We start from the raw sequence: 22,863 nt of genomic DNA, 5'->3' as shown, positions 1-22,863 counted from the left end.
GAGGCACTCTTGTTTCTGAGCGTTTGTTAAAGAAACAAGGAAACATCCACAACACTGGCCATATTAAAAAAATGATTCATGCAAGTCAAGACAGTCCAGACCTGTCTCCCTTTGAGAATATTTGGCACACTGTGAAGTGCTAAATATGACAATGGAGACCCCGAACTGTTAAGCACTTGAAGTCGTACATCAAGCAAGAGTGGGAGAGAATTTCACTTCCTGAACTTCCACAGTTAGTGTTCTTGGTTCCTTAACGTTTACCGAGTGTTGTTAAAAGTAAAAGTGATGTAACACAATGACAATGAATTTTTTTGGAACATGTTGCACGCATCAAATTTAGTATGAGAGCATATGTACAAAAAATAATAAAGTTAATCAGTCTGAACATTACGTATCTTGTCTTTGCACTGCATTCAACTGAATATAAGTCAAAAAGGATTTGCAAATCATTGCATTCTGTTTTCCCTGTTTTACACATTCTTCCAACTTTTTGTAATTGGGGTTGTAACATAAAAGTGCAGTTTTCAGGGATATTTAAAAATTTTACTTTAAATTTATATGGATTAGTGCTGATTTGTCACCTTGTACAGAAGTATACTAATGTAGATTTTTTTTGAAATTATTATTTGAAACAAAAAAGTGGCACCATGATATAATTAAGAAACACCTTTGAACCACTATTTGGATTTAATTTAATTTAATTTTCAAAGCTTTCCATTCATACAATTCCTTAAGACTTTTTTTCGTATTCACATCATGTTGTTGGTATAGTTGGCATTCAAGTGACACCTCGGCCATCTGTACTGACATTGCTGTGTTCGGATGCTGGAGTTTAAACTGACAAGCGGAAAACGGGGCGGGACGCAGCAAGTGCGAAGGGGGAGCTTCTACTTTCGCTGCACTCCACCAGAAACCACAACAATTTGCTGCGACAACCCCCCCACACCCCCGCACACTTGAAATATGCCCGCCGAGGATTTGTGGATGTTCTCAATAATTACCCATTTTTCATCTCCGCTCACCTCCCCCCTCTACCTCGGTATCTTTTAATTTACGCCAACCATCCTTGCAAAATCGAGAGTTAAGAAAATGAAAAATCAGGCAGTCATTAGTCAAAGCAGCCATCCATTCAACAGGTAAATATGACCATCACTCATACAGTCAATATTAGCTCGCATTTTGCTGGCCTCTGCAGTTCAGGCTCTGGATCCCTGCGGCTAATTCTGCCCTCCAGTAAACAACAAAGCACACAAACACACAGAGGCACACGGGAGCAAACTGTGCTTACACACACACACACACATACACATGTAAATAAACATATATACACTCACACAGATACATTACCACTGAGCCGTTGCAAAAGAACATTCATACTCCACTAGCGTTCCACTCAGTAAACATGGCTTATTGTGTGGCCATAATGCTTAGCTGGAAAAAAAGAAAGCAAGAATAAACAAGTGCTTCTCAATTCTGACTGACATTATATTCAGCTTCTGACCGTCACCGAAACGGTTTCTGCTGGGAACATCTGCATTAAAATGATACGCCAATGTTATTGTACACTTATAGCTGTGCGCCAGAGGCACTTGTGCTGAGCTGGTTATAGCGGACGGATTCAGTGGCCGGCGTCGGGAGATGGAAATCAAATAATGAATAAATTTTACATCCTGACTCATTTAATTTTCTCTGTGGCTCAGGGAGAATTTTTGTCTGGAAGCCGGCAGTGATTTCCTCTTTCATGTAAACGCCACAGATCGTGAAAGTGCCGGAGTGCCAAACATGCATAAATACACACATAGACACACAAGAGCTAATGCACATTTTTATTCACACACAAATAATGGTTTGTAGAGTAGAATATCTGCTCGCACAACTGATTTGAATGAATCCGTTCTTTGAATATGGTGTCATTGCATGGATTCAAGAGTAAACAACATACATGAAAGTGTTAATAGAAACTGCATGAAAAATGAAAAATGAATAGAAAGTAGTTCATAGCACATAGTAATGGTGATTTTGGTTATTTTGAAAAAATTCATGCAAATAAAAGAAACACAAACTGCATCAAAAGAGAATCTCAAGAATCTTCATGCCACAGCCAGTGGCACAGAGATGCAGTAAGGTAAAACAGAGATTGGACATAACGTGCAACAAGGGCTCCCAGACAGACACAAACTAAGGACGGTCTTGTTCATGGCTGGTGCTTTAACCCTCCGCCCAACAGGACGCCCAGTGAGGCAACACCTAAGTCAAAACAACTAAAGAAATAATAGATGAGTAAAGAAGTGTTTTCTTGGCAGCAACAAAAGTGAATCTAACAGAAGCCAGAACTCAGGAGAGTGTGGGGAGGAGGACTGAGTGAATGCTGACCCTGCCTTCGTGCATTTTAGAACACCTGCGGTTCCCAGGTGTGTCTCATAACACCGATGATGCTGCAACAGGGAACAAGGAGCAGAAAGCAGCGGGTGTGACAAGCAGGATCGCTGTTTGATTGAAGTGATGATCACTCATAAAAAATACAATATGTTTCATCAGAAAAGCCACTATAAATGTAGTCTTCTGTTACAAATGACCAGGGTGAGAAATACCTGGTGACAATCTTGGGTAGTTAGTGCTTCAGTGTTACGCTGAAGTCGTACATAGACTCAATACACAATATACAAGACTTGAGTCCTGATTTTTACAACAACAAATCCACTGCTTTCTGGTTGCAGTGTTTCTAAACTACACAACATAGACAACCTGCTATTTATATGCATTTCACACTGTACACCTGACACATTTAGCACCCATTAATTGATCAACTACAAATAACAATTGCATATTAATTTATCGAAATGAATGTGATATTGAAGTAAGTGGCAGATGTGAAATTAATGTTTAGTCATTTTACCTCTCAGAACAGGGGGGCTGCTGGTCTAACACTGCTTTGCTTGTGTTATTTTGGGATTTTAGCCCTTTAAAACACCAAAGTAAAAAAAAATAACACAAATAAACTAAGCAGTAGACCAGCAGCTCGTGTGTTCTGTGAGGTTAAAATGACTGATTTCCTCCATGGAGTTTGGTTAGTTTGGTTAGTTTTCCATCGGAAAATGCTGTCTGATGGCAATGTAATGTAATGAAAATACTCTAAATAGTGCGTACACTTAAACTGAATATTTAGATAGCTAAAATACATTTTGCTGCTGATCCTGTCTGCAGAAGTACATTGCTCAGTTTCCTACACCAGGACTCCTGCCACCTCTCCAAACCTGGGCCACGCTGACCTCCATCTACTGTAGGATAAGTACCTCATAATATGTAGGGCTTTATTTATTTCTATTTTTGGCTATGTAATTCTGTCAGAGAATATACAGTACGTTGCTACAGAAATAAAGTTTTGATTGAGGGATTGAGGGAGAAAAATCTGGAACCTCGGTTTGCTCTATATGGTCCCTGGCAAATAAATGTCATGAACCAAACTAACTGCAGAAATGCTTGTCTGTGAAGCTGAAAGTGCAGATGGGGTGAGAGTGAGTTTTGTCCTGCCAAAGCCCCAAACCAGCTGACACACATGATGGGACCATTTGGCTTCTTGAAGCCAAATTTAATTGGATCCTCCCTCCTTCTTTCACTTTCTGTTTTTCGTCTTTATCTGCCTCTCATTCTCTTACTTTCTCCGTTTCACTTTGTCGTCCTCGGAAATCTTCTCGCTTTCCTTTCATTCTCTGCGGTTTTGTCTTGTCCCCTCCTTTATTTTCCGCTCGTTCTTTAAATCTTCGAGGCTCTGTTTCATTGTCGCTTTCAAGTTTCTGTCTGTTATTGTCTGCCTTTTGAACTCCTCTTTCGCTCTCTCCTCTTGTTCTCTGACGCTCTCCCCTTCGTTCACTCTGTCTCCCTCTGAAACAATAACCATTCTTCACGAGCCGCTGGCGTTCACACAGTCGACCACTCATGGTATGCTGATTACGCAATACTCTCCCTGCTATCTGAAAGTCTGCTTCTCTGTAACGCCATAAAACCGCAAATGCAGTATGTCAGAGTTTGAAACCATCTGGGAAAATTGAAAAAAAAAAACAACTTTCAACCTCTTTTGTTAAGTGTTCAGCAACTGTGCTCCCCATGAGTGTGTCAATAAAATCCCTCAGTGAAAGATGAGCTTTAACAGCCAGTCAGCAAAGTGGTCATTTTTCAATGTCTTGTTTCAAGGTTCAATAATCATATATACATCATACAATCTATCAGCAGGGCCCAGTGCTGCCCTTAACCAAGGTGACTTATGTGTTGATTTACAACAATCAATACCTCATCAGAATTATTCACCCCCTTTGACAAACAAATCAATGCATGTTCTTTAGACCCACGCCTACATCTGAACGCTCTGTACAAGCTCGCTGTAATTCAACGCCAAAAAGGGACAAAGGACAGCTCCCCGGACTCACATTTAGTTCATTGCTTTAAGTGAAGGAGTCATAAACACCAACAGGCGTATCAGCACTGCATTAAAAATTGATGAATGTTACATTGGTGTTATTTTTTACTGCTGTTTTGGAACCCTTTTGTTTGTTTTTATATTGTTCACCGCCTTCTGTATGTGATAATTTTGTTTTTGTCTCTGTTATAGGTGATAAGTGCTATTTATTCTTTCAAGCGTAGAGTCATTGCACTTGTTTTTCTGACATTTATATTTGGCTAATGTTATATTTTCTTATTTTATTTACTCTGCCAGGCCTCAGCCTGGACGGGATAATGCGATCACTTGAGTGTGTGCGCATGTGGGCGTAACCAATGGACCGCAGCTCATCTCAAATACTACTGGACCCATTAGCTTTTTTTTTTGAGGAGGGTATACATTCATGACTGTTTGCTGAAGGACTTTGGTGATTAAACATTTTTGAAAAACCTTGAAAAAATTTTTTTTATGCATCTAGCACATACTCATGTTTTGGGGTGATCCCATTTTTGTTAAAGTGATATCTCAAGAACGCCTTGAAGGATTTTTTATTAAACTTGATATAAATTTTCCTTCGACTTGAGGATGAACTGATTCAATTTTGGTAGTCAAAGATCAAGGTTTCTGTTATGTACATCATGTTCTTGTGAGGTGATATCTCAAGAATGCTTTGAGGGAGTTTCTTGTAAACTTGGCACAAATGTCCACTTGGACTCAAGGATGAACAAGGATACTAGTAGTGCTGAAGAGCAACTACTTCCATGTAACTGGTTACACGTAATGAAATTACACATAAATGTCACAGTTACTGAGAAAGTGTTGGTGATTACAAAGGCGTTACATTCAAATATTTTTTCGATCACCTGGCAGAGATCGGCATTCTTCTGACCGCAGTTTTGTAGTTTATACTGCGTGAACAGTTTGTGCAGCGAAATGTCTTTCCTCAGTAGAATTCCAATTTCTGCATTAGTTTAGCCTGGAGACAAATCTGCCAAGCTCCTGTTTTCAGTAGATTTGGCAGACACACCTGGCCAACCCTCCATTCAGACAGAACACCACAAGCCTTGGATCCAGTCCGGCCAATCACAACCATTTATATAACACATCGCAGGTTCTATATGATGATTAACGGAGGAGGATCGCCACTCCAGATTTGAAAAGTCACATGTCATGCGTTTCACTGCTCTGATTGATTGTAGGTCTATCCAGTCAGCAGGTCGGTCCAGCTCATCACATCAGACTCTTTTCATTGGCCATTTCTCCCCTTAAATGTTCTCAGAAACATATTTTAGTGTACTATTTAACAGTAATACAAGAAAGCATAATCCCCCTTGGAATCCAAACATAAACAGAGGATTATGCTGGAATAACATTGATTAAATGGATTCACAAAAAATCCTTGTGCACAGTTTTGCCCTCTTTATCATTCTTGTATCCAGGTGTTTTTTGTTGTTGTTGTTGTCAATATCCAGGGGCTACACCAAGAGAGGATGTAATCTTTCATTCATGAGAAAATTGCCTATTTTCCATGTTTCACTTTTACTTATTCATGAAGTAATTGCAGGGAGACGTACAAAACCAACACATTCGACACTCATCACCCACATTTAACCCCAGTGTGACACACACACACTTACAAGCAAATGTTTTTTGCCAGAAGCCTTTTTTTGAACTAGCCATTGCATAGATAATGCATGACATCTAACAGAAACTAGCAACAGTCTGTACAACATCTATGCTATTAATCTTGTCCTATTGGTTAATTCTCATCATGCTAAAAGGAAAACAGTTTCAGATTGTGAATTCTGCATCCACCGCAATCATGATTACCTTCAGGCAACCATATTGCCAAGAACATTAAACAGGAGGATGCTGTGGCTTGACTTTTAGCAAATTGTTTCCCAAAACATATATTTTTCAGTGAATTCACATCATGGTTTTGTGTATAGTTGTGAAGCATTCAAAGAAATATGTTTGAGTTACACAAGGTGAAAGTGAGTGAAGCCAGCAGCTGTGGTACGACAAAATTTTCTATTTTGGAAAAGACATCACACATCGTTAAAACACAGGGACACATTTTTCTGCTGGGATCATAATGAAATGTTGATGAAGTCGACTTTACCTCAGGACTCAGCAACTTTGGCAGCAGACAAATGTTTCGACAAAGGTTGACTTATGAATTATCAGTACAGGTTCAGGAGTGTTGATGCGCAGCAAGCACAGATGGATCCGCTCACAGAAATACAAAACCATGCTTTCTGCAGTATTGGCAGGGGCATGCTTGGAAGGGGAGGGTGAGGTGAGCAGTGTTCACCTGGTTGCAACGGTCTCAATGGTTGAACCACTAAATCCTACACACTGGTCTTTTAAAAGTTTTTTTTAAAAGTTTGAAAAAGTAAAGTATTTTACATGTCTGTTTAACCTTTGTAACCCCATCTAGATGGCTAGCATTAGATAATGAGACTTCACATGATATGCTAGCCAGTTAGCCAGCCTGCAGGACCATGGCTATTGCTAGTTAATGTTAAAGCCCAAAATCATAACTTACGTTATCTGGAAATGGGCATTAAATCCTGTCCTGCCTCCTGACTGTCATTTATTCAGTAAATTTGCTAATGTTGTCAAGTTAGTTATTTAGTAACTTATATTAGTAAGCTAACTACCAAAGACAAAGCCAGCTAGATGACTAACCTGTGGCAATGTTTGTTTGTAATGTTTGTAATTCTGCCAGTGGCCTGAAATGTCCAGTCCGCTTAGCTATTTTTCTCAGCTGTGACAGATGCTGCAATAGACTTTTTTCATAGAGGCCATGTTGGTATTAAATAGTGGGGTAAACACAGGTGTTACCAGTGACAGTAATTGAGGTCCTGCTCCATTTAGTGCAGCACCCCGACCAATGAAAAGGAACCTTAATTAGCCTCACTGTTAACACCCGTGTTTACCCTACCATTTCATGTCAAAAATGGCTGCTCTGAAAAAGGTCCATTTGTCTCTCCAATTTCACATTTCTTTCTAGACTTTTTTTTTGCATAAGAGCCAGGTCTTAATGTTCTTCAAAAACATTTATTTAAATTCTTTTGAAACAGTAGTTAAATGTAGCCTGGAAGGTTTCATTTTTAGCCACAATGAGCTTTGTTTTATCTTGGGACGTCTAGACATGACCTGCAAATCATCAGATCGATGTATACTCAGAGCTCCCAGTGGTTCCAGGATCTGGTGTCATTTCTTCAAGCGCTGGATGTGGACATTAAATCACACGTTTATCATGTTTATCCCCTTGGCCCACACTTCTCTCTGTGGATATTCATGCAATGTGGCTCATTATTGAATCTATTTGTTCTACTTACGTAATCAAAAGCCCATCGGGTCCCCTGAGCTGTGGTTTGTCTGTCTCTGCGCACAGCTGTCTGTCTGTTCACGTCTCCACCAGTTTTCTAACCTTCAGATGGACCTTTGTGTTGGCTTTTGTTCTCGCCTACAAGACAAATCAATTCCTCAAAGGACTCAAACTCTTAAGTGAAATCAGTTCCAGGTTGCTAATGCAGGCTGTCAGTATCGCTCAGTGGCAGGAGGAGATAAAGCTATTTATGGAGAAGACAGGAGATGGGAGAGACTCGCTTTTCTTTCTCCGCCTGTCCCTCTCTGAGGTCCAGAGACCACCATTTTATTTAGAAAGCGATTTGAGGGCATGTACTCATAAAGACCTCATGATAAATACAATTGAACCCCATCTGTCAGCAGTCAACATAAAATCAATCCCATTTTTGCTTGCAATTCATTATTTTCTTTTTCTCTCACATTATATATTCATGTCTAACTGGATTTTTACTGTTTGCTGCTAATGTTCAGCTTCAAACATCCAGTTTTTAGTGCTGCTGGAGGCTAAATAAAAGTGCATTTGTCTGTCCTGCTGTAGGAACAGCAGTCATTGTCAACACCCCTCCTTTTATCCTTCTTCCATTCCTACTGCAGACATTGTGTTCCTGGAAATAATGCTGTAGGTACTAATTCTTATTGTGTTGCAGGTTTCGGTGTTCTGAAAGCTCTTTTTTATTGTCTTGTTTGTGTAACTGAACAGTCTGGAAGTCTGGAAATCTGGAAGTAAAAACAGACATGTTGTATCTCCTTTGGTTGTACCACTGCTGTGAATCAGATTTATTCGCAGTTACGTTTTTTTTTTTTTTTTTTTTTTACAAAGTTGAATATAAGTTCTGAATTCTGTGAACAGCAGGTTTTCCTTTGCAGTGAATTTTATCGTCATTTATGTCTCCTCTTCTGAGTGACTGGTCGATTCCAAGCTGGGAAACACTTTTGGAACCGTATCACAATCAATATACATCTGCATACCAAGCGCTTTATGCTGTTATTATATAAGTTTATATGACTACATTATTATACTTTAGCCATATTAGCTGAGTGGAGCAGTGTTGGATCTCTCCCTTTTTCAATACCTCAACATCTCATCCTGCTGACGCACCTGAACTCTGAACAGAACTTTGGGTCTGCTTTGGCACAGAAGGGTCTTTCATTTTGAGAAAACAAATCGGCCGTCTAATTTCCACGAAAGGACGTGAGGGAATGAGTTTCTAAGAGCACTCAGCTGACCAGATTGAAGGCAGATGATCTGGTACAGGTCTGCAGTTTTACATATCACAGAGTTACTTAATTAAATTATAAGATAAATATAATACATTGCAATTACTGAGAAAATTAAATTCAATTAAATTATAGTTACTAATCAAAATGTTGGTAATTAGAAAAGGATTTATCCTTATATTCTTTACTGCAAACGCTTATATATACAATTAACATTCATTCTGGATTTTTTACTTTCCATTTTTGTCTTCTTTTGGAATATTCCAGACAACGTGGGTCAGCAAAGCCGTTGGGGGAAATTAAGTGCAACAGCATTAATTAGCCTCTCATCTGCCAATCAAATTAATGCGCACTGATCCAAGGGGTGTCAAACATGTGGCTCATGGGCCAGAACCGTCCTGCCAAAGGATCCAATCTGGCCACCTGTCAGTACAAAATGATCAGACTTTTGTCCTGAAACAGTATTGGTTTAACCCTATTGCTAAGGCACTGCCAAACCATTGATTTGTAAATGGTTTGTAAGGCTGCGGAAAACGTCACTGTCTTCCTCAGAATTTCTAGATCACCATAAGAGACGTAAAATACTATATTATCGTTCAGTTACAAAATACACAAAATGAATGTGGAAAAACTGAGACGTTGAAATTGCAGCTATTTTTCTTTGTTTTCTTCAGTCATCATCTGTTTTTTCAATTAATGGTTCATTCAGTGTTCTCAGAATATATTGTCTGTCTTTACAGAGAAGAGGCAAAACTTTGGAGGTGTTATTTCTGGGTTATTATGCCATGGATTTACTCATCCAGCCCACTTCAGATCAAACTGGGCTGTGTGAGACACCCCTGCTCTAGACAACCTGTCTGCCCTGCTGTGATCCGCCAAGATTGTCAAGGCAGGTGGCCATGTCATTGAACAAAAACGCCTTTCAGTGCTGAAAATTCCAACAATATCTTCCTTATGAAATCAGAAAAGGGCTCTCTGTGTGGTACTCCACCGTCTATTTTCTCATGCAGGTGAAAGACGGGTTCAGTTTCAAACAAGACCTGCGAGCAGGTTTTAACAGGGTCCAAGCAGGTTGCAAAGAAGACATTTTTAGACCAGAAGACCAGACTGACTTGAAAGGTTTAAATTATGAAAATTTTTGACTCCATGTCAAGCCATTTTTGAGGTAACTGCTAAAAGCTGATTTTACAATATGTCCTTGAGGTCATTGAGTGTCATTGTACATGCTGGACTAGTGGAAGGAATCCACCTCCTGCTGCCACATTGTCCACTTTGCAATTTTAACCAGTGACCTTCTGGTTAAAGAGCATGTCTTTAGACCATCAGGACAACACAGCTGTCCCTGACATCAGCTGACACTAAACATTAAATTAGTTCCGCATACAGTTAATGAAGTACTGCACTGAAGTCAATTAGAGTGAATGATTTAATGATCTATAACATTTAAGCATGATAAAATATCTACACCAAGCAGTTTTTTAAGATTACTGGAAAAATGTAAACTTCACTGTAACAGCACCACCCTGAGGTCAATCAGTGTTTTTTTTTTTCCTGAGTATTGGGTGGAATTTGCAGTTCACCTGCCAATTTTGGTGAGTTCCCATCTTACAGTTTTTGCTGCACAAACACTTTTAGTGGAGAAAGAAAGAAAGAAAGAAAGAAAGAAAATTATCAGAACAAACACAACAGGGGTCTGCAGCAAGCAAGGCTGCTTGAACCCCTAATAACACCAATAAATACTGCTCATGGTCATGATGATCAGTTTTTGTTGAGAGTATCACACAGCTCTTGATTCAAGTATTTTTCAAACTGTTGTGTATCTGATGTGTAAAATAGCGTTGAATGGATATCTGTGTACATGTGATGAACAAAGAAAAGCCAACAAAAATCTGAAGCCTCTTGTAATTTCTCACTCTCGCAGCGGAGGCCGTTTTAAAGCACTCCGTGTCAAGTCCATCCATTATCTATCTATTATCTATAACCGCTTATCTTTTGCAGGGTCACGGGGGCCTGGAGCATATCCCAGCTGACACTGGGTGCTGGGATAGGCTCCAGCTCAGGGGAAACAGCCTCGACTGATCGCCAGTTAATCACAGGGCTGACACGTGGGCCTTGTTCAGACTGCAAGCCCAAATCCATTTCTTGGCATATCCAGATTGTATCTGCATTGATGTTTTTAGACAGTCTGGACAGCGAAACAAAACCCACAGTGTCCTTTGCATCATTCGCAATTGGACATACAGCAACGTCAAATGACAAAAAGAGTGACGAGTGGACACATAGACCAACACACTGAAATAAATTGTCGGCTGGCACTTTTACAAGAGTTTTCTGTATATAATCTCTCCATTAGAGGGATGCATTGAGATTAGGAACCCTCAGGTCCTCTAGGAGCCAATGGAAGTTTCATAGGACCAGGCGGTTTTAACCTTGCTGCAGTTGGCAACACTGGCTAAATCACGTGACCCACAGCTTGTTTTTTGACCAATTTTTGACCAATGTACTGAGTTTAATGAGTTCCTCCCTTGCTTCGATTTCTTTTTTTAAATTTTGTTTACTTGAAATTAGACCCGAACATGTTTATTTTGTTGTCCGTTTAATTTAATAACTGTCATTAGTATCAGTGTAATTATGCACTAGAACCAGTTATTACCAACAAGTATGCATCTCCACACTACAGAAATAAATTGTTTTGCTTGCGGGAAAGGTGACGATACAAAACCAAAGGCAAGAGTGGACACGGGCGGGAGTGGATGGAAGACACAGATTGCAGGAGCAGGCAGTAATGGTCATAAATCCAGCCAGAGCAGGATTAAGAAAAGGTCCCATGCAGGGCTCTGCCATGTCATGAGCATGTATAGTTACTGATGCCTGCGTTGTTACTGCAGCAGCCCATGCAGACAGGTTGGACAGTCTGTCTTAAAGATCTGATTTTAGAGAGAAATCTTATTTGCCTGCAGTTTCAACAAAGTCTTAGAGACAGACAACCGTTCACACTAACATTCACACCTACAGGCAGTTTACTCACCAATTTGGACTCTCTGAGAAAGCCGGAGCATCTCAAGAGAAACCACTCAAACTGCACAAAATGGTGTAGCACTGTCTTTTTATGCTTTATATTGACTAATCTCACATTTGCCTAAAAGGACTTAACAATCCATATAGCATGAGCCTCCTTCTATCCTTATGTTCTCTGTTTAACTATACATGGACACAGATGCAAAGAAGCCATGATTCCGATGTATCAAGCGACGTGACAAAGTTGCCTGTATTTGACGACCTGGGATGAGATCAGGTCGGTCTGCCTTGACGTGAGAGGAACAGATGCCAAAGTTCACAAAAGAAACTAACCAGCTGTCCAAAAACTTCTCCCACCCTCCACAGGTTTAGAATTTTCAGTCAGTGTTGCGAACAGCCTAGCAACAATATTCACTTTCCTTGAGTTTAGAAGCTGCTGTTCTTGTTAGCTTCCCCCAGAGGTTCTTTGACAGTCCTCACTATGATAAAATAACCCTTCGTCTCAGAGCTAAAATATGATTGGCCGGTTTTGCTTTCATTCCAGGTTTCAGTATTTTGTTGCAACTCCCTGACATGTTTTCTACCAAGTAACTAGTCAAGGTAAAATCCTTATAGGGAAGGACACAAGGTGGATTTGTTTTCTCTTTTCTGTGCAGGATTATTCCAGTACAGACAAACTGCAGTGGAAGGAACATTTAAATTTTATGGTGAATGATTTTGAGAATATAAATAAATACTGAAGAGGGAGGCAGTAGTTTTTACAATTAATTTTGATTCATCTGGGCCTTTTCTCTCTCTCGGAGGGCTCAGCAGGCTCTGACGGTTCCCACTTGACATGACAAAATCACCCAGAATCAATACATGTCGAAACAGCAGTGTTGGGTTGCAGGATCATTGCACTGGATTGCATTAGACCGTACAGGTGTTCACATTATTATGTCCATTCTTTTTAGGTGCCAGTTTCGAATAAATATTCCAGGGAGCAGGCAGCCATCCAGTTTGATGCTACAGAATATTTCCTCAGAATGTTTAACATAATAGATTTTCTGTTGATGTCGTAACGCAGAACTCGAGTGCCACCTCCCTGCTAATAGCAGATGCTCTGAGGAGATGGATCCACATCCAGCAGCAGTTATTCTGCAGGTTACGGACTGTGCACGACTTCAAAGCAGATCCACTGACCTGCTTTGTTCTGTCCTTTCCTGCCTCTCGCCATCTCCCTGCTTCGTTTATGTGCTGCTGGATATTTAAAGACATCAAATGCATGCGAGGCCCTGACAATTAGTAGCGACTGTTGCTGGGTAATTAGTGGAAAGGAAGTAAGCCTCCAATTTCCCCCGGCCCCCCAGAGAGCCTTCCTGCTCACACACACATTCATACAAACACACATGCATGCACACCCACGTTCACAATCCCATTTAGAGAAACAACACGCATGCATACACATGCATACAGAATAAGACGAAATATTCACAGTGAACTCAGAGAAGCTGTTGTTATCTTTGTGCTGTTGTTTGTGAAGAGATGCGACGTGGCTCGAGTGGCTAATTGGGCAGGAGAGTGGACACGGAGACAAGACACAACTAGGCACATAAACACACACACATGCATATGAAGTACATACCACACACACTGTGGTGGAAGGGAGGCAATGAGGGAAAGAAGGATGGGCAGATGGAAATGAGTACAAAAAAAATGACAGAGGGAAAAGGGAAAAAAGTAATGACCGAGGGAGGGATATAAGGAAATAAATAAGGCAGGAAAGGAAAAGCTGAAGAAAGGACAGAAAGAAGGCAACAAGAAAAAAGTACAGAAAGACAAGTGTGGAAACAAACAAAACAATATGAACGATGAGAAGAGGATAAGAAATAAGGGAGAAAAGAGTGAAAGTAAGTTGGCAGGGAAGACAATAAAATGCAAGGAATGAATGAGAGGAAAGAAATAAAGGAACTAGTAAAAGTATAATTAATAAACGGCTGATTAATTACAGCCAGGAGAAGCCAAAGTCTGCTATGAAACAGATCTACATAGTACAGAAAACTGCAAAAAAATCAACAAAGAGGTTACAGTCGGGGAGACAGGCTGACAGCAATTTACCCCGCCTAAGTCCCACCCCTTTTTTGCTCTGTGCCCCAGTAACAGTTGAGTACCTTGGTCATGAATGTCTTTGTTCAAAAAGACAATAAATACAGTTAAAAAAAAAAAACAGAAATGAAAGGGTAAGTTGGTCAGGCATGGCATGCTGTTGCTTTGCTCTGTAAAATGACAGAGCGAAGAAGCAACAACTGAAACCAGTTCACCACCAGCTAATATAAGAATTTATTAATGATTCCCCCTTTTGAAATATTATCCCTGTGCATTTTTGTAAGCTTCTGTCTGTTTTATCTTGTTACTGTGATGCACACTGACTGACAGAGGAAAAACAATGACTGAAAGAATTTCAGTCGACTGAGGGGTCTCCCGGACACAAAAGAGGTCCTCTACTTGAGATGAGCCTGCTGTGCAACTCTGCATCGATAACCCACTCCCACTCAAGGCTAATTGGTTTGGAATGACACTTAATGTGGTGGACCCTCCACACAAACAGAGTGAGAGCAGGTATAGGGGGAGGGTGTAGGGGCTGGATTGGACTTGGACCCAGGTGCGCTGAATCTACTGAATGACCTGTCTCTGCCCTCCACACTCCTGCAGGGAGAAGCTTGTGTAAAGTAAAGTAGTGACTCAAAATCGTACTTTAGAAAATGTACTTTTACACCTTCTTCCTGTCTACATAAACACATTTAAATGCTAGTTTTTATCCAAGAAAAAATTCCACTGATCCAAGATTCGAATACTCCACATTTTTGGAAGATACTGGTTGCACACAAGCGCACACATAAAAATATGTTATCTGTCCATCTGCTGGCACACACATACACACTCACATATTAAAGTGTGTATCCCAAGGATAAACAAGGGCAGTGTAGGCTGTCATCAGAGCACTAAAATGAGTTGATTTGTTTAAGGTGCTGTGATACTGAAGGACGCAGCATCCCGTCCTCTGGCTCCAAATCAACTTTACTGACTTTTAGGTGACGCCCTGTGCTGCTCTAATGTAGTTACGCGTCATGTGTATGCGTGTGTGCGCGTGTATAATTGAAGTGTGTCGGGGCTAGTTTTTAGCTTAAGTAATTCATGAGTGCTTGCCGAGGGAGTCGTGGAGAGAGACACCTCAGAGCTTCTTCCCCTGCACCCTGCTGCAGTATTCATCACCACACCTTTCCTAAAATTCATTATTCATGTTTCTTTACCTGCTGTCTTGTCCAAGTCATCGCGGCGTCGGTTTCCTACAGGGACTTTGTTCTCGTCGACACTCAATCAAGACCCGCAGTCTCCCACTGTTTCCATCTCTGCCTCCCTTTATCGTGCCCTTCTCCTTCCATGTTCTGCCTCGTCATCTCTCACCTCGTTGTCCTTCTCTTTCGTTTTGCTTCATACAACTCTTTCACAGCATCTTCTCCTGTCCTTCTACTCCCAACTCACTGTCTCTGTCCTCATGTAAACTACAAGAGAGTTCTGGAAACCAGCACGATGCATTTTACGGCTCTGTGTGTTGTAAGCAAGTGCCATCATCAAGTGAAGATTTGTCCAACACTTTGGCCAGTATACCTGATGAAGGTTGTCCAGACCGAAACGTCGGATATTTAATAAATCATCTTTCTGGCTTTCTTCAAGTTGAATCTTCCTTCGACGCACCTGTCATACATTCAGGTGTGCAGAGATCTTTTTTTTGATATTTTTGAGGACCACTACTTTAGTTTAAAACCAAAAATCTACAGAACAGAATCAGCCCAAAATGTGCCCAGCGAGCATTTTCCCGTTGAAAAGACGTTTTAAAAAACAACGATGATCAGTGAAAAGGCTTTTTGAATAGTTTCAAAGGTTTTTTCACAGACATTTATTGAATGTCCGCTTTTAGACCATGTTTCAAACTGCATTGAAATTTCACAATCGAGAGAATTTATAGAATATATTTGCAACATGCTGGCCTCAAACCCCAACTGCTAGGACAAAGGTCTTACATTTAATCCACTACAGCTTCTCAGAACTTCTCCCATTACGATGTCTTAAAAGCTTGCATTGTGTTGCAGTTTGTGTTTGTGTGTTTATTTATAAAACATTGAATGCGTTGAAATTACATCTTTGTGAAAACCAGATTTCAACTACCAGTGAAATGACCTCACACTCATCAATATCTCAATAACTGAACAAATTATCAGAATGAGTGCACAAATTTGTATACTGTGACCACATTTTAGCTGGCTGAAAAGAAGCTGAAAAGAGATCTTGAACATTCAGACGGAATATCAAGCAGTTTTCAACAAGAAATCACCATTGAAATCCTGGTTAGTACTCACTGGATGCTTTGTGTTTAGCGGTAATTAGCGACCATTAGCATGCTAACAAGCCAAACAAAGTTGACCAGCATGATGCTTTATAGGCTATTTGCTAAACATCAGCATGGTGACACTGGCCTTAGCATTTCGAGCTTGCTTGAGTTGCTTAAAGGACCAGCATGTAGGATTTAGTGACATCTCATGGTAGGTTGTGGACTGCAACCAACTGAATACTGCTCGCCTTACCCTCCCCTTCTAAGTGTGTAAGAGAAACTACGTTGGTCATGAAACTCTGCAAAAAGGCCCTCTCTCTAGCCTGGGCCTGAAGGTCTGGGCTCTGGGCTTCTGTAGAAACATGGTGGTGCAACATGGCGACCTTCATTGAAGAGGACATACACCATCTGTAGGTATAAAGGGCTCATTCTAAAGTAACAAAACACATTATTTTCAGTCAATCATACACTAATAAAAACATGCTAATGCTTAAATTTTACATGCTGGACCTTTAAGAGACAAATCAGAATTGCTAATTAATTTCTGTCAATCAACAGTTTAGTCTCGCTTGTTTGGGTGGTTCAGATAACGTGACTGAGATTCCTTAATGTATTCACTCATGTATTTGTTTATTAATAATGAGAATATTATAATTCTCTTTTCATACATTTTTTAAAGATTTTTAACATTATGTTCATGTACGAGGGTAATTCAAAAAGTTCTGAGACAAATTGAAAAAAAACTTCATTTATGAAAGATACAAAATTATTTTTCAACATAAGATCCACCTAACTCAATACACTTCTGCAAGCGATGTTTCCACCAAGAAATTCCTTCTTGATAAAATTCTGGAGCTTGTCTAGTCAACCAGGTCACAACCTCCCTCTTCGCTTCAAGTATGGACTGAAATCTTGTTCCTTTCAAACGTTCCTTCAACTTTGGAAATACGGCTCTAGAAGGTGAAGAGTCTCCATAAACATTTTGCAAAGCTTCAATGATTTCTGTAGGTTTCCATTGAAGTTTTGTTAGAAATTTGATGTTTGCTCGAACTTCAAATTGGCTCATTTTGGACGGTCAAAAAAGTTGGTTTTGTAATATGTAACCTGGAACATTGAATAACAAAGTTAGAATGCTGTAACTTGTCAAATTTGTTTATAAGTCATCAGTGGTACGATTCAAGGTCATTTTGTTACACTATTTTGACTCAGTTTGAATTTATGTCATTTGTCTTAGAACTTTTTCAATGCCCCTCGTATTTATTTGTGGTTATTTTGGACAAGGAAAGTAATCCAACAGAAACAACAAGCAACAAGAGCACGACTCATACACAATGTACAGACAGACACCACTGTGGGAGCGATGAGTTGCCATGTCTGAGTGAACTGTATGAGAAATACTCTGATGTAAAGGCCAGACAGAAAAAAATGCGAGTAGGAGAAGAATACTTAAGTTCGATCTCCCTCCTTCACCGTTGGAGCGGCCATCGTACAGCTGACAGCAGGGGGAGAGCTCGCATAGCTCACAGTAACAGGTTGCAATAATTAATGTCAGAATTGGAACATTTTAAAGGCCACAACTGCCAGAGCAAAAAGGAAGAATGTAAACACCTCATGGAGAAGGTCTCACAAGTATTTTAATCGCATTTACAAATATGGCTTCAAAGGTGGGTAATGTTGGGTTGAATCGCAGCATCAGCGATTATCGGCAATAAAGCAAATCTGCTAATCAGAGCTTTGATGTTTTAGCTTTGAAAGCACCGTAAGACAGAGCTCATCTGTCCCTGAAAACTGTAAAGCCATCTGTCAATGAACTGATTCATGATTATTAAATAGTCTGGAAAATCAACATCTGGTAAATATACGTATACTGCATATAGAAAGAGAACAAACTCAGGCTTACCAGTACAGGCTGACAAAAAGAGATCCACCTAGAGGCCAACTGTAGGTACCTCAAAGTTAAATACCTTCCCTTTGTTATTGCATGTACTAGCGCCCCCAAAGGCAAAGTACGTAAAAACTGGTCATCTGTAAAACACACATAGGAGGCAGCATATAGCCTGCATAACTGCTAACTGTAGCTGTCTTTGAAACATTGGGAGGAGGTGATTTCAGGTCCAAGGCAGGATGGACCTGGAGGAGAATGATGACCGGTGGTGGCGCTGGAATGAGGAAAGCGGGAAAAGGAACCAGGCTCGGCAGGCTCCTGGTAAACATGGCCGATCGAGGACCGAACACGGCCTCACAGACTGACTGAGGTCAGTTTGTCGACAGGGAAATATAGCACTGCAGTGCTTTGCGGTGGCTATGACCTGGACTCTGACTCTGGGGACGATGAAGACACTGGGGACTCAGGGACAGGAGTGAGGGGAAGGTCGTGGCGTCAGTCGGTGCCCGTTTCTAGTATAGTGACAATGTCTTTGACATAATTTCTTCACATTCTGTTGAGAATTTTAGTTAATTTTTTAGTGTTTTAATTAACATATTCTTACACACTGTACCTTTAATGTCCCTCCAGACTGGAGCTTTTTCATTTTCATTATTTCATCTACACACTCTCACCTTATGCAGCATCTCCACAGTATGCTGCCTTACTCCTGTAAAACGTGCACATTGTTGGGCCACCAGTGCTCTTCTGCATACAGATTCTCTAAGTCCCCTGGAAAGCTACCGGACAGATGAACACCATTCCTCCACAAGATATTCCCTCATTTGGTGTTTTGATAATGATGGTGGAGAGCTCTTATGTGCTTTTAGAAACGCCGCACCCCCACCCAGAAAACTGACCGGAGAGTTTTTCCTCTTATCAGCTGAATGAAGACGCAAGGATGATCCTTGTACTGTAAAAAATCCACTGAGAAAATTAAGTGCCAAAAGCACCTCTTTGTTTTTTTAGTGTGCAACTCTTACAATACACTATGTTCAACAAACTGCTGACTGTGGCGGAGGGGCGTTGGTTTCCATGACAGTTAAACCTCGTGCACTGCAAAAAATTTCTCATGAGTCATTTTCTTGATACCATTGCTGTGATTCATGCTGTTTCAAGAAGCCCATTTTAAAAAAAATGTATCAGCAACAAGTGGAATTATATTATTTGCAAAACGTCATTATTGTATAATATTTAGTTGGATGCTTTTTACAGTGTGGAGCCTAAATGATCAGTAATATCATCATTATACTACTCACAGAGAGATGCATTTACACAATATTTCATGAGCAGTTTTAAGGCTTTATTGTTATTCCTCCCAATGGACTTCTTTGTCTCCAAGTTACTTTCATTGCTTGTGGCACTAAAGCAGGCTAGATGGACCATTAATGCATTTGTGAATTATGACAGAGGAGCTCATCAAAGCAGGAAATCCTTCCATGTTTTCATCAAAAGTTATTCTGTCTAATGTCCATGTTCCCTCATTTTCATATCGAGTAATTTATTCAACACATGCTGAAGAGCGATGATCGAGAAACTGCAATTGAGCGCAAGACACAATCGCCCTGAACTTTGAATTTCCTCTGAGAGACGATCCAGTAACACCCTCTGATGAGTGAACATCTCAGTGACAAATATCAGTTCAGACATGTGATATCCATTCCCAGTCATTTGTGCGGCTCGATTCAGAGAGAAGTCGCCCGTCGGCACAGACTCACACACACACACACGCACAGTGAACGCGTGAGTGCCATTACCCCACATCTTGATCTCCATATAGAGGCACCATGCAGTAATTCTATCGCACAGGGAATAACCCACGCACCGAATGATTTAGAGTAAAGAAGACAGACAAGTACAATGCACAATCAAATGCACAAAGCCGAGCTCCACATGCAGGGTCCATATCCAACGCTGATGATCATGATAGACAGTAGATCCAGTGGATTTTGTCACAAATAAACCGAAAAATAACAGAAAACACTTTTTAACGTGAGAAAAAGAACCTACAGATTGAGTCGTCTGGATTTTAGAAGCAAAAAAATGAAGATAATGAACCCTCCTCCCCGAAAGTGAATATAATGAACTTAAATTTAGCTGCAATTCAGATTCCTGTGCACTGGTACCAGCAGACTGATCATTACAAACTCAGTGCAAACAGACACTGGGTGCTCCGTGGTTCTAGAAATCCACTTAACACTAAACACCTCTGGCTTCTCAGCTGCAGTGCCATTCATTTCTAACCGGCTGCTGAGCAGAAACACACAGTGAGGGACATCGCTACCGACACCGGATGATGCATAGTAAACAGGACGGAGCAGTGTGCCAGTCATGACTAATCAGATAAAGCAGGGGGAATGCAGTAGCACCTCAGGAGTGGACACAGTTTCCTAAAAAAAAATGAGCTTCCAGCAGACCAAGATCCAGTGAAGCAAAAATCTGCCACATCACTGAGACTGAGCTGTGCCTCTCCAAAGTATAGGATCAATGTTGCACAGGAGCAGCAGAGCAGAACAGAGAGAGAAAATGCCACAAAGAAGCGACACAGCAAAGTCAAAGTAAAAGCAGTCTTACCTCTTAGTCAGATGCCAAAATCACAGTCTTGGACAAGTCAGAAAACCATACAGCTGGTTCCGATATACAGTGATACAGGAATTTTCAGCTTGCCAGAAAGGAACTCTTAGGATCCCCAATTTCTTCAGAGCCTTTCTGGATTTGTGGATATAATCTCAAGTCTGGTTTAGAGGCTGGAGTCCAGCAGAACCAGCAGCAGCAGACGGCTCATTTCCATGTGCAACACGGGCGCCTCTCTGACATGCTTCTTCTTCCCTTCAGGGGACCGGGGCGCCTCAGACTGTGATCTGGCTGGGGCAGAGAAGTGGACAGCAGCAAGAATGTTGGTAGTTGTAGTAGTAATATTCCTGATCTGGGAAAGAACTGAGCATCCTTCAGTGGAGAGATAAAGATGAGGAGAAGAAGAAGAAGATCCAGGGCACCAGAACCGCAGAGCGCACAGCTGGTGCAGCACACACTCAGTCGTTTAAATCCCCCCGAAATGGGCTGATTCTGGGCAGGAGGCAGGCAGAACAACACAGCGCAGAGGGAAGAGATGCTGTTGCATCAACATTGCTCTGAGTCTAGTTTGCTTCTTTTTTTTTTTAAAGAGGAAAAATAAAAATCACCACTAAAGCTCCAACAGAATCAGCATCATCTCCTCTCCGGGGCTCCTCAAGTCTGCACAGGACCGAGTGTGTCTGAGAGATACAAGGGAGACAGTGACAGAAGGGAGAGTGTATGCATGCATGCATGCATGTGTGTGTGTGTGTGTGTGTGTGTGTGTAAATGTGTGGTGAGCAATAGAGGAAGATAGGTAGAGAGAGGAGAGCAGCGATCAGGCAGGAGGCTGCGAGCGCAAGTGGAGCCGGAGAGCGATGTGAGAGGAGTGGAGGATGCTCGGAGAGGAGGAGGAGGAGGAGGAGGAAGGTTGGGGGGGAGATGCCCGGTAGAGAGAGAGTGAGAGGCACAGTGGAAAGAGGGAGGGAGAGCAGCTCACACTGTCAGTGACTACATTAACAGCGCTGAGTAGGTGGAGTTTTCCTTGCAGCAGCAGAGGGGGGGATCATCATTTGAAACCCAAAAGAAAAAGAGACACACACACTTATGAGAAAGAAGGGATGCAGAGGAGAAAAAAAAAGGGATGAGAGGAAAGAGGAAGGACGGAATCAGGATGTTTAGAGGTTAAAGAAACCTGGGAGCTGAGGGAGCGAGAGCAGAGAGAATTAAAGGTGGTGGAGTGACTGAGTGTGTGTGTGTGTGTGTGTGTGTGTGTGTGTGTGTGTGTGCATCGGGGGGGCGGCAGAGTCCCCAGCTGCAGTGATGCTGGCACTCTGACAGCCCTCCTCTTGCCAGGGGTCGTAAACATCGATTAGAATATTTAAAGACGCACGCGCTTGCGCACCAAAAGAAAACACACAGACGCTTAAAGGCCCTGGCACACACTCAGACACACTACAGGCACTTACATGTACACACACACACACACACACACACACACACACACACACACACACACACACACACACACACACACTTACTGCACATACAATTACTTATAGCAGCAGTACATTTCTTTTATTTTTACTTTTCATTAAACTTTTCATTTTGATTGATACTTCACATTGTTTTATTGGCTTTTTTATTCCTTCTATCTGTAAGGCACTTTGTAACTTTACTTTATAGAGTTCACTTCATTTATTTTATCTGTTTGGATCATTTTAATGCGCACAACTTTGTACAGTTTCCAGCACCTTTAATCCTATCGACTGGGGTATCCGCAGACTCCTGAGATAATTTTTTCATCATGATTTACAGGTGCTCTGTCGATCAATTTGTTCCTAACACTTCATCATTGTTTTCTGCTTCTGTTTAATTAACGCTTTTCAAACATACTTATCTAGTGTGGTCCTGGGAGACCCCAGTCAAAAGCATCTCATTCTGCCTATGTGGTTTTAATAGATTGAA

Source organism: Lutjanus erythropterus, chromosome 11, assembly GCF_056507025.1.
Source record: "Lutjanus erythropterus isolate fLutEry1 chromosome 11, fLutEry1.hap2, whole genome shotgun sequence".
NCBI classification, from domain to species: domain Eukaryota; kingdom Metazoa; phylum Chordata; class Actinopteri; order Lutjaniformes; family Lutjanidae; genus Lutjanus; species Lutjanus erythropterus.
The sequence above is the reverse complement of the archived record's forward strand: the minus strand, read 5'-3'. Positions refer to the sequence as shown.